At 40.1% G+C, this 16,420-nt stretch overlaps 1 long non-coding RNA gene across 1 annotated transcript in view; it reads right to left on the bottom strand.

The window, feature by feature from the left end:
- Positions 1-14,617, bottom strand: part of LOC111761581 (uncharacterized) — a 35,257-nt gene extending 20,640 nt beyond the window's left edge. The window contains exon 1 of the long non-coding RNA XR_002794911.2: positions 14,515-14,617. This is a non-coding gene — a long non-coding RNA (uncharacterized lncRNA). The remainder of the gene's footprint in view (positions 1-14,514) is intronic.
- Positions 14,618-16,420: the final 1,803 nt, after the last annotated feature.

Genomic DNA, 16,420 nt, shown 5'->3' with positions numbered 1-16,420 from the left:
CCCAGCGCCACCTCCAGCAGGGAGGAAGCGGCAGGGACCTGTGCCAGCCTCTCCGGGAAATTGCTGGCCAAGCCACGGAGGCTGGTGATTGTCCTATTCTGGTGGTGCAAGCCGCCTCAGGAGCTGTTCTGTGACCAGAATTGGAAGCTCCATTTACCGGAAAAAGGGGAGGAGGAGATCGCTGGCTGCCAATTTCGGCTACTGATTCGTAGACATGGATGGCTAAGGAATAACCCTGGGGAACAGCTGCGGTGTGAATTTGTCCAAGCTAGAAAGGAGCCGGTGGCTGCCATTTTGACTCCGCCCCCAGCCTGAGGGGAAGCTGGCCTGACCAAATATCACAGTGCTGGTAGGAACCCGTTTCTTTCAACTGGATCAGGCTGCAGCCCTAGTGTAGGTTTCAGTCCCACCTCTGGCAGGGAGGAGGCTGGCTATCTCAGCACCAATCTATCCAGGGAACTGAGTGTACCTTTGGCTGGCAGAAACTGAATAATTAAAAGTCTATTGGGGCAACTATGGTCATCTTGGACCTGTACTACATAGATTACTGCCCACACCTGCAGCTCCATCCATGCCCCAGGCAGGGGAGAAAGGGGCGTGAAGCTTCATCAGTCTCTCTGGGCAACTATAGTCTTGGTCTGCCCAACTTGGATTATTCCACACAACTGTGATTCTGTCCCTACTTCTAGTAAAGGAGAAAGTTGGGAGAAGCTTCAACCATCCCTGGGGCAATGAGCACAGCTTGAGCTTCCAGTTTATAGCACCAATTACATCCTTGGCTCTTACTGCACAACCAGCAAGGGAGAAAGGGCCGGAAGCCCTAAACTAAAGAGAAAAACTGCACCCAGAATAAATATTCTAGTAAGCCAGATGCCAAGACACCAACCAAAAATTACAATCTACACCAAGAAACAGGAAGCTATGACCCAGTTAAAGGAACAAGATAAGCCTCCAGATGACATAAAGGAGTTGAGACAACTAATCACAGATGTTCAAACAAATCTCCTTACTAAATTCAATGAGATGGCTGAAGAGATTAAGGAGATTAAGAAGACACTGGATGAGCACAAAGAAGAATTTGAAAGCATGCATAGAAAAATAGCAGATCTTATGGGAATGAAAGGTGCAAAAAATGAAATTAAAAAAAACATTGGAAAAATAGCAGATTTGAGGAGGCAGAAGAAAGGATTGGTGAGCTTGAAGAAATGGCCTCTAAAGTGAACATACAAAAGAACAAATGAAAAGAATGGAAAAATTGAACAAGGTCTCAAGGAATTAAATGACAGCAAAAGGCATGCAAGCATAAATGTCATGGGTGCCCCAGGAGAAGAGAAGGGAAAAGCGGCAGAAGGAATATTTGAAGATATAATGGTAGAAAATTTCCCAACCCTATTGAAGGACATAGATATCCAAGTCCAAGAAGCACAATGTACTCCCATCAGAAAAAATCCGAATAGACCTACTCTGAGACACATACTAATCAGAATGTCAAATGCCAAAGACAAAGAGAGAATTCTGAGAACAGCAAGAGAAAAGCAATGCATAACATATAAGGAATACATAATAAGATTAAGTGCTGATTTCTTACCAGAAATCATGAAGGCAAGAAGACAGTGGTCTGATATATTTAAGATACTACAAGAGAAAAACTTCCAGCCAAGAATCTTATATCCAGCAAGACTGTCTTTCAAAAATGAGGGCAAGATTAGAATATTCACAGATAAACTGAAACTGAGAGAATTTCTAAGCAAGAGACCAGATTTTCAGGAAACACTAAAGGGTGTGCTAGAGCCTGAAAAGACAGGAGAGAGAGGCCTGGAGGAGAGTCTATAAGTGAAGATTATATCAATAAAAGTAACTAAATGTATCAAAACAGTGGTGAAAATAAAATATGATGGATAAAACTCAAGTAGTCAGGAATAAACTTAACCAACGATGTAAAGCATGCATTCAGAAAACTGCAACCCAATGTTAAAAGAAATCAAAAAAGTCCTAAATAACTGGAAGAACATTCCATGCTCATGGATTGGAAGATTAAATATCATTAAGATGTCAATTCTACTCAATTTGATATACATACTCAAAGCAACCCTGATAAAAATTCCACCAGCATTTAAAAAAAAATTGAAAACACAATTAGCAAATTTATTTGGGAGGGTAAGGGGTCCTGAATAGCCAGAAACATCATAAAAGGAAAAGCAAACCCTCATCTCTGGGCTTTAAATCATATAACCAAGCTATAGTGGTAAAAACAGCATGGTACTGGCATAAAGACAGATACATTGACCAATGGAACCAAATTGATGGCTCAGAAAGAGACCCTCACATGTATGGTCAAGTGATTTTTTACTAGCCTGTCAAACCCACACAGCTCAGGCAGAACAGTCCATTCAGCAAAATGGTGCAGAAAGAACCGGATATCTACAGCCACAAGAAGGAAAGTAGACCTCTATCTCATACCTTATCTAAAAATTAACTCAAAATGGACCAAAAACGTAAAAATAAAATCAAGAACCATAAAATCTTCTAGAAGAAATTGTAGGAAAATAACTTCAAGACCTAGTGGTAGGTGGTGGATTCTTAATGGAGATAAGAGAAGGACTGATGGACAATTGATGTTTAATGTATGTAGAAGCTTTAATTAGCTTTAATGTAAATGTGTGGAAATGTATATAATGGATGGTAAAAATAGTAATAGCTAGTTTATAAATAGGGATGTAGCTGAAAATGGTAGTCTAGGGATGTAAATGCCAATTGACAGAATGCTAGAAAATAATCTAGAAACTGAATAGCACAGTAAACCAAGAGGTGGGTGAGAATTGTGGTTGATGGTACAGATCCAAGCGTGTCCTTTGTGAGCTAGAGCAAATGTATATCACTACTGCAGGGTGTTGGGAACGCATGGGAAAAATACAACTGGAATGACCTATAGACTGTGGTGAGCAGTAATAATATCCTTGCATCTATGCCAAAGATGTACCATATTGATAATGGGGCAGTATGGAGAATGAGAGCCAAATGTATACTATGGACAAGGTAACAATCAGATGATATTATATTATCTGTAACAAATGTTCCACCACAGTGTGGTGTGCTGATAGGGGGGTATTGCTTGGGAATTCTGCACATGCGCATTATTGTTTTATAAGTTTACAACTTCTGTCATAAAAATATATTTTAAAAATAATAATAAGGTGTGTTGGGGGAAAAACACACCAAATATAAGAAGAGGACTATAATTAGTAGTAAGATTTTGACTATATTCTTTCACAATAAAACAAACATCTCACGACAATACATGATGTTGGTGGAGGGCTGATGTATAGGACCCCTGTATGGTATTATGCATGTTTGCTTTGTAAGTTCACAACTTTTACTATACACTTAATTGTTTATGTATGTTCATATATAAATGATATAAAGATAATAATAATAGGGAGGGTTGGGGGAAAATACTTTGGTTAGTAGTAATGCATGACAATGCTCTTTAATCATTAGTTTAAAAGGTTTAACAACGATGTAAGTTGTTGGTGGTAGGGTGAGTTATGAGAGTCCTGTATGATGTTACATACATTTGTCTTTTAGGTTCACATCTATTATTATACACTTATTGTTTATGTATGTTTGCATGTGGGTGATATATTTCAATAAATTAATTAAAAAATATAAGGAGCAGAGGTGGTTCAAGCCATTGGGTACCTCCCTCCCATGTGGGAGGTCCTGGGTTCAATTTTGGTACCTCCCAAAAGAAGAAGACAAGTACACATGAGCAGACACAGAGAGCAGACAGGGGGCGCAAACAATGAGGAGGGGAGAAATAAATAAATAAAATAAATCTTAAAAAAAAATAACACAGTTGTTGGGGGAAAAATACACCAAATGTAAGATAAGATAGAGACTATGGTTAGTAGTAATACTTTGAGGATGCTCTTTCATAATTTGTTACATGTTTCAAAATGACACAAGGCATTTGTGGTGGGTGATTTGCTTTGTAAGTTTACAACTTTTACTATATACTTACTGTCTATGTATGTTCATGTATGAACGATATACTTCAATAAACTGTTTTTAAAATGAAAAAAATATATAATGAGAAATCTATGGTTTTGGACAATGTACAAATATATGTGGTAACAAGTACAAAAAAGGTGTGGGGGATAGAGGAATAGGAAAAGTGTATGGGTACACTATTGAAGTTAAGATGCTATCAAACCAAATATGATTATTATATATGTAGGAGGTTAAATTTTAACCCATTTTTACCACAAGTAAAAGAGATAAAAAATATATCCAGATAGAAAAGAGAAGCACTCAATCTGGTACAACACAAAATAAGTATAAATGTGGGCATTAATGGAAGAACTTAGGGATAAAAAATGAATAAGAAATATGAAGGCTCAATTGCAAAATGACAGTAGATAGTCCAGAATTATCAGTAGTGACTTCAAATGTAAATGGATTAAACTATCCAGTCAAAAGGCAGAGATTGGTAAAATGGATAAGAAAAGCATGGCCCAACTATATGCTGACTGCAAGAATCCCATCTTAATTTCAAAGACACAAGTGGGTTGAAAGCAAAAGAACGAAAAAATATACCATGCAAGTAGTAAGGAAAAGAGAGCAGAGGTAGCTGTAATAATATAAAATAAAACAGACTTTAAGTCAAAAACAGTTGCTAGGGACAAAGATGCTCATTATATACTGAAAAAGGAGTCAATTCAAGACGAGGATGTGACAATTATAAATACATAAGCACCTAACAGCAGAGTCCCAAATATATGAAATAAATACTGACAGATTTGAAGGCAGAAATAGATGGCTCTACATTAATAATAGGAGACTTTAATATACCGCTTTCAATATAGATTGATCATATAATCAGAAGACCAATAAAGAAATACAAGACTTGAATGACACTGTAAACCAACTAGAACTAAGACACTTACACCAAAAAAAAGAGGATATATATTCTTGAGTACACATGGATCATTCTCCACATTACCCCATGATTTAGGTCACAAAAAAGTTTCAATAAATTAAAAAATACTGAAATCAAATAATGTGTGTTCTCTGACCACAACAGAATGAAGCTAGAAATCAATAACAGAGGGAGAACTGGAAAATTCACAAGTATATTGAAATTAAACAACATACTCCTAAACAACCAATGGGTTAAAGAAGAAATAAAAAGTGAAAATAGGAAATAGGTTGAGGCAAATGAAAATGAAATTACAAGATGCCAAAATGTATGGGAGGCAATGAAGGCAGTGCTGAGAAGGAAATTTGTAGCTCTAGATGCTTATACTAAAAAAGAAGAAAGACTGCAAATCAGAGACCTAACCTCAAAACTAGAACTAGAAAAAGAAGAGCAAACTAAACTAAAGTAAGCGGAAGGAGGGAAATAACAAAAGATTAGAATGGAGATAAATGAAATAGAGAACAGAAACAATAGCATGAATCAACAAACCCAAAAGCTGGTTCTTTAAAAAGATCAATAAAGTTGACAAACTCTTACTTGACTGACAAAGACAAGAGAGAATGCAAAGAATGAAATTCAGAAATGAAAAGGGGACCATAACTACCTACCCTGCTGAAATAAAAAGAAATATAAAAGGACACTATGAACAACTGTATGCCAATAAATTAGATAACCGTGATGAAATGAACCAGTTCTTAGAAATATGCAAATTACCTACATTGGCTCAAGAAGAAATAGAAGAGCTCAAAAAACCAATTACTAGTGAAGAGATTGAATCAGTAATCAAAAAACCTCTATGCTTGTTTGAGTCTTTTGTGAGCTGCAGAAAATTATATTCTTAAATTAACCCATTCCTGTGTTTATAAACCTATTGTATGTGAGACCTTTTGGTTAGATTCAGTTAAGGGATATCTTGATTAGATCACTTCGGTTATGGGCCTTTGATTAGATTGCAGGGCCCAGGGTGAGTCCTAATTATTTCAACTGAGTCTTATTTAAAGGGAGGAGACACAGAAAGAGAGCCCCATTTTCATTTTGCCATGTGAGCAAGTACTCCGAGATTGCCTGCAGGCACAGAAAGACAGAGAATGCCTTGAAAGGCTGAGAGAGGCCAGAGGCTGGAATCAGCAGAGCAGCCAAAGCTGGAACAACAACGAGAGGGGAGAGATGAGCCATATGCCTGATCACTCACAGCTAAGCTCAGGGAGAAAGTGAACCTGGAAGAGAAGGCACAGACTGGCCAGAATTTTGCCTTGCCACATGGCAGAAGTCCAGGATTGCCAGCAGTTCACCTTTGGTGTGACAGCATGTTTGATGATGCCTTGATTTGGACATTTTCACAGTCTCAGAATGGTAAGCTTTTACCCTAATAATTTTCTGATTATAAAAGCCAGCCCATTTCTGGTATTTTGCATTGGCAGCCTGTGGCAAACTAAAACAACCTCCCAAAAAGAAAAGCCCAGGACCAGATGGTTTCACAGGGGAATTCAACCAAGCATTCCAAGAAGACTTACTCTAATTCTAAAAACCTTACTTAAAAAATTGGAGAGGAGGGAATACTCCCTAATTGAGTCTACAAGGCCAGGACCACCCTCATACTAAAGCCAGATAAAGATGCCACAAGAAAAGAAAACAATAGGCCAATATCTCTTATGATTATTGATGCAAAAATCCTCAACCAAATACTAAGAAACAGCATCCAACAGCATATTAAAGAATAACAGACCATGTTCAAATGGGATTTAATGGTTCAACATAAGTAAATCAACAAATGTAATATACCATATTAACAGAATGAAGTAAAAAAAGCACATGATCATCTCGATTGATGCAGAAAAGGTTTCTGATGAAATCCAGCACCCTTCTTCAAAAAAAACATTTAGAACATGATGAATGGAAGGAAATCTTTTCAACCTGATAAAGGGCATTTATGAAATACTCACAACTAACATCCTACTTAATGGTAAAAGACTGAAAGCTTTCCTTGTAAGACTGGAACAAGACGAGGATGTCCACTGTCACCACTGTTATTCAACATTCTACTGGAAGTTCTTGCCAGAGAAATTAGGCAAGAAAAAGAAAGAAAAGGGATCCAAATTAGAAAGGAAGAAGTAAAACTTTTCCTATTTCAGATGACATGATCCATTATACAGAAAATCCTGAAAAACTACAACAAAGCTCCTAGAGTTAATAAATGAATTTGGCAGAGTGTCAGGATAGAAGATCAACATCCAAAAACCAGTAGTGTTTATATGCACAAGCAATGAACAATCAGAAGTAATCAAGAAAAATATTACATTCACAATAGAAACTAATAGAATAAGAAATCTAGGAATAAATCTAACATAGGATGTAAAGGACTTTTACACCAAAAAAAGTACTGCTATTATAAAATAAATAAATAGGACAGTCTTTGTACATAGATTGGAAGACTAAACACTGTAGAGATGTCAATCCTATCCTAAGCAATTTATAGATTCAACACAATCCCAATAAAAATTCAAACGATCTTCTTTGAAGAAATGGAAAAGCCAATCATCAAATTTATTTAGAAGGGAAAGGGCCCCCAAATAGCTAAAGCTATCTTGAAAAATAAGAATGTAGTTGGAGGGCTCACACTTCCTGATCTTAAAACTTATTACAAAGCCACAGTAATCAAAGCAGTATGGTACTGGCACAAGGGTGGCTATAGACCAACGGAACAGAGTTGAGGGCCCTGAAATCAATCTTTACACTTATGACCAACTGTTGTTTGATGAGGGGATGAAGACCACTCAATTAGGAAAGAATAATCTCTTCAAAAAATGGTGTTGGGAAACCTGTATCTCCACTTACAGAAAAAAAAAAGAAGTAGGACCCAAACTGCTAGAGGTGATGATGGTGTACAGCATTTTGAACATGATTATGTACACTAAAATATATGTCTGAATGTGATTAGAAGGGTGAAATGTTAGACTGCATATATGGTAACAGAATTTTAAAAATTCCATGGAAGAACACTATAGAAACCAGCAGACCCAGAGTGAAATCCTGGACTATAGTTGTAGCAGTTTGATATTGTTTATGAATTCCAAAAATAGATATTGGATTATGTTTGTAAACTGGTCTTTTCCTCTGGGTATATTAGATTGGATTAACTTCAGAGATTTCACTCTTGATTAAATGATGATTAAGGTTTTGATTGGGCCACATCACTAGGCTGGTGAGTCCCTGCCAGGTGACTCAAGAGAAAACGACATGGCAGAGGAGAGAGTTGGAGTTTTTGACACTGGAGCCTCAGGAAGTAAATACACAGAGAAGCAGGTACATAAGGAAAGAGAGAAGGCTCCTTTATACACTGCAGAGCCCCAGGAAGAGAGAACAGCTGTTCACCTGATAGTTTATAGCTGGTCTTGTGGAGCGAGCAGCAGGTGAGCCCAAAGAGAAACAAGCCCTGGGAGAGAGATGAGACTTGTCCCTGCCTACAGCAGATATTGGAAGGAGCTGGGACCACGGAGCCTTAGGATGAAGACTGAACCCTTGCAGATATCAGCAGCCCTCTTGCTCCAACACATGGCAACAGAATTTGGTAAGGGAAGTAACTTATGCTTTATGGCCTGGTAACTGTTAAGCTTCTATCCCAAATAAATACCCTTTATAAAAGCCAACAGATTTCTGGTATTTTGCATCAGCTCCCCTTTGGCTGACTAAAACAATATTTAATAATACAATTATAAAAACATGCTATCATCAGTTGTAACAAGTGTTTAATGCAAGGTGTTAGTAACAGGGTAGTATATGAGAATCCTGTATTTTATGCATGATTGCTTTGTAGACCCACAACTTTTCTAATGAAGAAAAAAATGAAAAAAACCCAATGACCATTTCTGCAGAAAAGGAAAAGTTATTCTTAATATTCACAGGGAGTACAAGGACCCTGAATAGACAATGCAACCTTGATAAAGAATAAAGTTGGAGGATTCACACATCCCAATTTCAAAGCATAATACAAATATAAAGGAATAAAAATGAGTGGTGCTGTCATAGGACATATAGGACAATAGAATAGAACTGAGAGTCCAGAAATAAACCCATCATATCTGATCGACTGATATTTGAAAAAGGCAGCATTATTATTCAATAGGGAAAGGATGATCATTTTTAAAATGATGCTGTAAACTCATAGAGTCAGAATCTAGAATATAGGTTACCAGAGAATAGCATGGGGATAGAAAATGGGAAATTAAGACTGACAATGAATACGGTTCCTATTTGAAACGGTGGAAATATTTTGGCAATGGATGGTGGTTATGGTAGCACAACATTGTGAACATAATTAACAGTCCTGAAATATATATCTGAATGTGATTAAAAGGGGAACTGTTAGATTGCATATATGGTTAACAGAATAAAAATGCTTTTGGGAAGTGGATTTGGCTCAACTGACAGAGCGTCTGCCTACCATCTTGGAGGTCCATGGTTCAAAATCGTGTGGTGAGCTGGCCCACGCACAGTGCTGATGTGTGCAAGGAGTGCTGTGCCACGCAGGGGTGTCCCCTGAGTAGGGAAAGCCCACACGCAAGAAGTGTGCCCTGCAAGGAGAGCCGCCCTGCGTGAGAAAAGCATAGCCTGCCCAGGAGTGGCGCCACACACACACAGAGCTGACACAGCAAGATGATGCAACATCATCCTGGTGCCACTTGACTAAGAATGTAAGTGGACACAGAAGAACACAGAGTGAATGGACACAGAGAGCAGACAATGGGATGAGGAGAGGGGAGAGAAATTAAACATATTTTTTTAAATCCATGGAACTATACTACACAAACAGGGAACTCTAGGGTAAGCCATGGAATATAGTTACTACTAAATTATAAAAATGTGCTATCATAAACTGTAACAAATGTTCCACACCAATGCAAGGTGTTAATGATAGGGTGAATTGACCATGAGGTGCAGAGATGCCCAGAGATGTACTTACCAAATGCAATGGATGTGTCATGATGATGGGAGTGAATGTTGCTGGGGGGGAGTGGTGGGGTGGGGGTGGTGGGGTTGAATGGGACCTCATATTTTTTTTAATGTAGTATTTTTACAAAATCAATAAAAAAATGATAGGGTGAATCCTATATAGTATGTATGATTGTTCTGTAAACCCACAACTTCTTTAATAAAGAAAAAAAATTAAAAATGATGCTGAGAAAACTGGATATCTATATGGAAAATAATGATGTATGACCTGTAATTCATTCCACATAAAAACACTAACTCAAAATTTGTACCCCTAAAATTTAGAGGTAAAGGTATAAAAATCTCAGAACAAAGTGTAGTCGTAAATCTTCATTACTTTGGATTCAGCAAAGGATTTTTAGATAGGACAACAAAAGCATGAACAACAAAAGAAAGAATAGGGAGCAGAAGTGGCTCAAGCAGTTGAGCACCTGTTTCCCACATGGGAGGTCCTGGGTTTGTTCCCCAGTGCCTCCTTTAAACAAACAACAAGAAGACAGGTGAGAAGGCCAACTCAGGGAAGCTGATGTGGCTTAGTGGTTGAACGCTGGCCTCCCACATGTGAGGTCCGGGGTTCAATCCCTGGCCCTGGTACCTCAAAAAAAAAGTAAAAAAAAATATATATATTTTTTATTTCTTAAAAAATATTAAAAACTTTCATGCACCAAAGGACATACCACAAAAGTAAAACAGAAAATGGAAGAAAGTAGTTGCACATCACATGTCTGATGAGTATCTAGTACAAAGAACATATAGAGAATGCTTACAACTCAACAACAAAAAGACAAAAAACTCAATTTGAAAATGGGCAAAGACACAGATATTTCTCCAAAGAATAAACACTAATGTCAAAAAAAAAAACAAACACATAAAACAGGGTTCAAATCATTAGTTGCTAGAGAAACACACACCAAAATCTCAGTGTGATAACGCTTCATACTAAGAAGGGTATTATCTAATAAACTGAAATTATTGGTGCTGGTGAGGATTTGGAGAATCTTGAACACTCATGTATTACTGGTAGGAATATTAAAAGGTGCAGCCACTGTAGAAAACAGTTTTGTGATTCTTCAAATATTAAACAGGTATTTAAGGTGTTTTAGTTTGCTAGGCTGCCAAAATGCAATATACTAGAAATGGGTTGGCTTTTACAATAGGGATTTATTAGCTTTACAAGCTTACAGCTTCAAGGCTGAGAAAAATGTCCAAATCAAGGCATCATTAGAAGCTTTCTCCTCAAAGACCAGCTGCTGGTGATCCTGGCATCTGCTGGTCTCTCCCTTCTCTTCCAGGTTTCACTGCTTTCAGGGTCTGGCTTCCTCTGGCTTTCTCTGTGTGTGTTTCTTTCTCTGTATTTATCCAGCTTATAAAGGACCCTAATAAGAAGCCTGATTAAGACCCACCCTGGGTGATGCCTCATTGAAGTAACTTAATCCAGAGGTCCCACCTACAATAGGCTCACACCCACAGGAATGGATTAGCCCTAAGGACATGATTTTCTGGGGTCCATAAAAGCCTCAAACTACCACACAAGGGAAGCTTCTCCCATGTTCAGTTCACTGACAGAGGCATCTGGGCCTATGTTATTATGTAGATGATGAGTCATGTGGGTATTCTGACTGAACCTTTTCCACATTTCAGATATTTATGGGACAATGCTCACAGAGTGCAGTGTGTAGTGAAGGAAATTATGGGTCCCCACCAAAGGTTTTGCCATACCCCACACCCATATACCATTTTTCTGGAATTGCTTCTGTTCTCTGGTGTCAATTAGGTTCAAGAAGTCAGATAAGTTTTTTTTTTCCCCATACCAGGGACATAAATGGAGTTACTCTGACTTAATTTCCTTCAATCTCAACAGTTATCTGCAACTTGGCTCCACTAAAGACTGCTCCATTCGACCATCTGGGGGAGGCTTCCATGTTCCTCTGATGTGTAAAGACCTCCTCTCTTCCCAGGGCTCTAGGGAACATCACCAGGGAGCTGCTTCTGAGGGTAGGTAGGGGAAAGCGAGCAGGAATTTTCTCCCAGTTCTCTAATCTCTCTTCCCCTGGTTAAGAGAGACAAAGCAAAACCTTACATTATTCCCATGGTGGAGAAAAAGGAAATCATAAGCTTCTTCTACTGACTGTAGGTCAGAAGCCCAGAAGGGGGTTAATTCTGTTTCACTTTCCCATTTGCCCCCTATGGGGCTATCACACGAAGAAGCAGAGCTCAGAACTATCTTGGAATTCCCCTATGAGGCCTCTCTACCCACTTCACCAATTGAGCTGCTGGCTTAGGTCCTTCATAAATGTGTGGGATGGAGCAGGAGCCAGGCTAGGGTAGGGCAAGCATGCCAGAGAGTGCATGTCACCTTAAATTTTTTTGCACCATTTTCCAGCTTCCTTCTACCAGTGAAGTTAGAGAATGGGCAGCGGGGACAGGGGAAGCAATGTTCCTCCCTGCGGTGGATTGAATTTTGGATCTTAGTTTGGACAATTTCTTTGTTTTGTTTTCTCATTCTGGTGGGTGTGGACCCAGTACATAAGCTCTCTTAAAGATGTTGCCTCAGTTAAGTTGTGGCCCAAGTGGACCAGGTAGGGCTTTAATCTGAATTTCTGGAGTCCTTTATAATTGTGGTGAAAGTCAAATGGAGAGGAGCCAAGGGGAATAGCCAGAAGCCGGAAGTCAGAAGAGAAAGAAGACACCACTGTGTGCATTGCCATGTGATGAAAAAGCCAGGAACAAAGGATCGCTAGTAGCCAGCCCCGAAATACCACAGTATTCAGGGAGAAAACATCTTGCTGACACCTCTAGTTTACACTTCTCCTAGCCTCAAAACTGTGAGCCAATACAGTCCTGTTGCTTAATCTAGCCCATTGCATGGTATTTGTTTTAGCAGCTGGGACACTAAAACACTCTCTGGCAGCAGTGGTGAAGTAGACCTAACCTCATCCTTCAGTCAAGACTCCCACTGAAATGAGATGATCTCTCCTACACATGGAAAAGGACTCCATTCCCCACCAGGCCTTAGACTCTCCTTCCTAACACAGAGAGACATCATCAGCAAGGGGGATCCCACCACAACAAAGAGCTTGGTCTAGGGATGCTGTCCCTTGCCACTAGGCATGGGACTGCCCTCTCCCACCCAAAGACACCTTGTTGCTGAAATTCTACAGGAAAGGTGATTATGCCACAGAAGGCCAGCCTGAGAAACGCTTCCCAACCCCATAGGCATGGGATCCTGGCCACAAGTAGCTTCCAACACTGGAAGCTCTCTACGTTCAGAGGGCAGGAGAAACCCTTTCCACACCTAGAGGCAAACGGTGGACTGGTCTGTGAAATCTCCTTCCATTTCCTCTTGACTGTGTCAGGGATGAGATAAACCAACCATAACAATATAACACCCAAAGTCTGAAAATTAGACTATCATTAAACCCACAGCCCATGACAGTAGGCCAGGAATTGCATGGCAAAACTAAACAGGTTGTGATAAAATAATTACATAGGACCCAGTGTTTCCTAGCCATAAAGTCTAGGATATATTCAAAAATGATCCTTCATACAAACACAGAAAAATCACAACTTGAATGAGAAAAGAATTAACTGATGCTAACACCAAAATGAATCGGATGTCAGATTATGTGGGAATAATTTTAAAGCAGCTATCATAAAAGAAATTTTTAACAAGCTGTTAAAGATTCTCTTAAGGGAAGCAGACTTGGCCCAGTGGTTAGGGCGTCCTCCTTCCACATGGGAGGTCTGCGGTTCAAACCCCGGGCCTCCTTGACCCGTATGGAGCTGGCCCATGGGCAGTGCTGATGCGCACAAGGAGTGCCCTGCCACGCAGGGGTGTCCCCCGCGTAGGGGAGCCCCACGTGCAAGGAATGCACCCCGTAAGGGGAGCCACCCAGTGCGAAAGAAAGTGCAGCCTGCCCAGGAATGGTGCTGCACACACAGAGAGCTGACACAGCAAGATGACGCAACAGAAAGAAACACAGACTCCTGTGCCGCTGACAACAACAGAAGCGGACAAAAACAAGAACATGCAGCAAATGGACACAGAGAACAGACAACTGGGGGGCGGGCGGGGGAAGGGGAGAGAAATAAATAAAAAATAAATCTTTAAAAAAAAAAAAAGATTCCCTTAAAAGGAAAAACCAGAAAATCTCCAGAAACAAATACATTTTATAAAAAAGAATCAAAATGGGAATTACAGAACTGAAAAATACAGTAAGAGGAAATATCACCTCTTTTGAAGGCCTCAATAGACTGGATGTGGCAGAGGACAGAGTTCGTGAACTTGAGGGCACGTCAAAATTTACCATTCCCGAAAACAAAGGAGTCTGAAAACATCAATAAATAACAGTGCCTGTGGGATCATCGGACGAGAACAGAAGCCAACATCATGTCATTAGAGCCCTGCTTGGAGAGGGGGAAAAGAGAGGGTGTCTAGAGAGAGTTGGAAGGAACCACGTACGGAACCTTTCCATATATGGCGAAATATAAACGCACAAATTAATTAGAGGAGTGAACACCAAACAAGACAAACACAAACTACCTACACAGAGAAGCTTGGGGCTCACTGATTGGGTGGAAACAGACGGAAAGACGGCTGCCACCAGCTCAGGCTGCTCAGGAGCAGAACGGGTAACAGCTCCTCGGACGACAAAGCCGCCTGGCCCCGCCCTGGGACCCCTGAGGCGGTAGGACCGGAAACAGGGGCACTTCCGGTAGCGTCTTCCGCCCTGCCTGCTTCCACGTGGGCCCTGAGCTGGAGGGGACCGAACCTTGCGCTGAGGTGAGTGCAGAGCGGCCAGAGGGCATGGCTGTCCCTGCGGCGAGGGTGCGGGTTGGCTCGGCTCCCTCCTCGGCCTGGGCAGCACCAACTGGCCGCCACCATCCCAACCCCGCCTGGAGGGCCGGGGAGGGGCGACCATTGGTGAGCACCAGTTGCCTTCGGGGTTCGGGTCCACGCTGTAGCTCCAGGCTTTCCTGGGGTGTTTCGTAGCCGGGGTTGCCACTTAAGGCCGTGCGACACTGAAGGGCGCTCGTGGGTCCTAGCATCCGATTTTAACCCAGATTGTGAATTTTTCAGGGACGGGTATTCTTTGCCCTTCCCCATGTGCCCTGTTTTCACACATCACTTCATTCATGCCCTGTGAGGGTGAGATATAATCATGGGGGAGGGGGGCAGGGGGAGGGCGGGAGGAGGATTGGGGAGAGAAACCGTCATCCCCCTTGTGAGCTTTTCATTGTGGTGTGACGGGAACTTTTCACTGGGAGCGACTGATGGAAGGAAACCAGGAGGCTCAGGGAAATAGAAGCTTTGTAGGAATGAGTCATGACAACCTGTAACCTTTAAGGAGCGCTTGCTCTGTTCCCACCACACCCTAATTTACTTTCCATGCAATTGAATCACAGCAGCAGAATTTTAAAAATTTTCCTATTTATATGGTAACTATTTTTTTTATTTTTAAAAATTTATTGAAGTATATCATTCATACATAAACATACATAAACAATAAGTGTATAGTAGTAGTTGTGAACTTACAGAACAAGCATGGGTAACATACCACAGGGCTCTCATACACCACCTTACCACCATTACCTTCCATTGATGTGAAAAATTTTAACTAATGATTAAAGAGCATCCATAAACTATTACTACTAAATATCTCTACATTTGGTGTATTTTCCCCCAACCCACCCTATTATTATTATTATTATGTCATTTATACATGAACAAACATAAACAATACGTGTAGAGTAAAAGTTGTGAACTTATAAAACATACGCATAACATCATACAGGGGTCCCACACATCAACCCACCACCAACACCTTGCATTGTTATGAGACACATGTTACAAACTATGAAAGAATATCATCAAAATCTTACTAACAATAGTCCATATCTTACATTTGGTTTATTTTCCCCCAGCCCATCCTATTATTATTTTTTAATATATTTTTATTACAGAAGTTGTGAACTTAAACAATCATGCACATGTGCAAAATTCCCATAAAACACCCCACCATCAATGCACTATACCATGGTGGAACATTTGTTGCAGATTATGAGATAATATCAGAATTTTACCACTAATCATGGTCCATAGTGTACATTTGGCACACTTTTTCCATACTTCCCCATTATCAACACTATATATCTTTGGCATTGTTGCATGAAAATTACAGTATTGCTGTTAAATACAGTCCATAGGTGACTCCAGGTATAGTTTCCCCTTGCTTCTCCACATTTCCACTACCCTGCAATAGTGACATACATCTGCTCTAGATCACAAAGGACACTCTTGCATCTGTACCATCAACCACAATTCTCATCCACCTCTGGGTTTACTGTGTTATTCTGTTCCTAGATTATTCTCCACCTTTCTTTCAATACATTTACATCCCTAGACTACCCTTTCCAGCCACATTCCCATTTATAAACCAGCTGTTACTCACT

Source organism: Dasypus novemcinctus, chromosome X (genome assembly GCF_030445035.2).
Source record: "Dasypus novemcinctus isolate mDasNov1 chromosome X, mDasNov1.1.hap2, whole genome shotgun sequence".
Classification (NCBI taxonomy): domain Eukaryota; kingdom Metazoa; phylum Chordata; class Mammalia; order Cingulata; family Dasypodidae; genus Dasypus; species Dasypus novemcinctus.
This window is presented reverse-complemented; position numbering and strand designations above follow the sequence as displayed.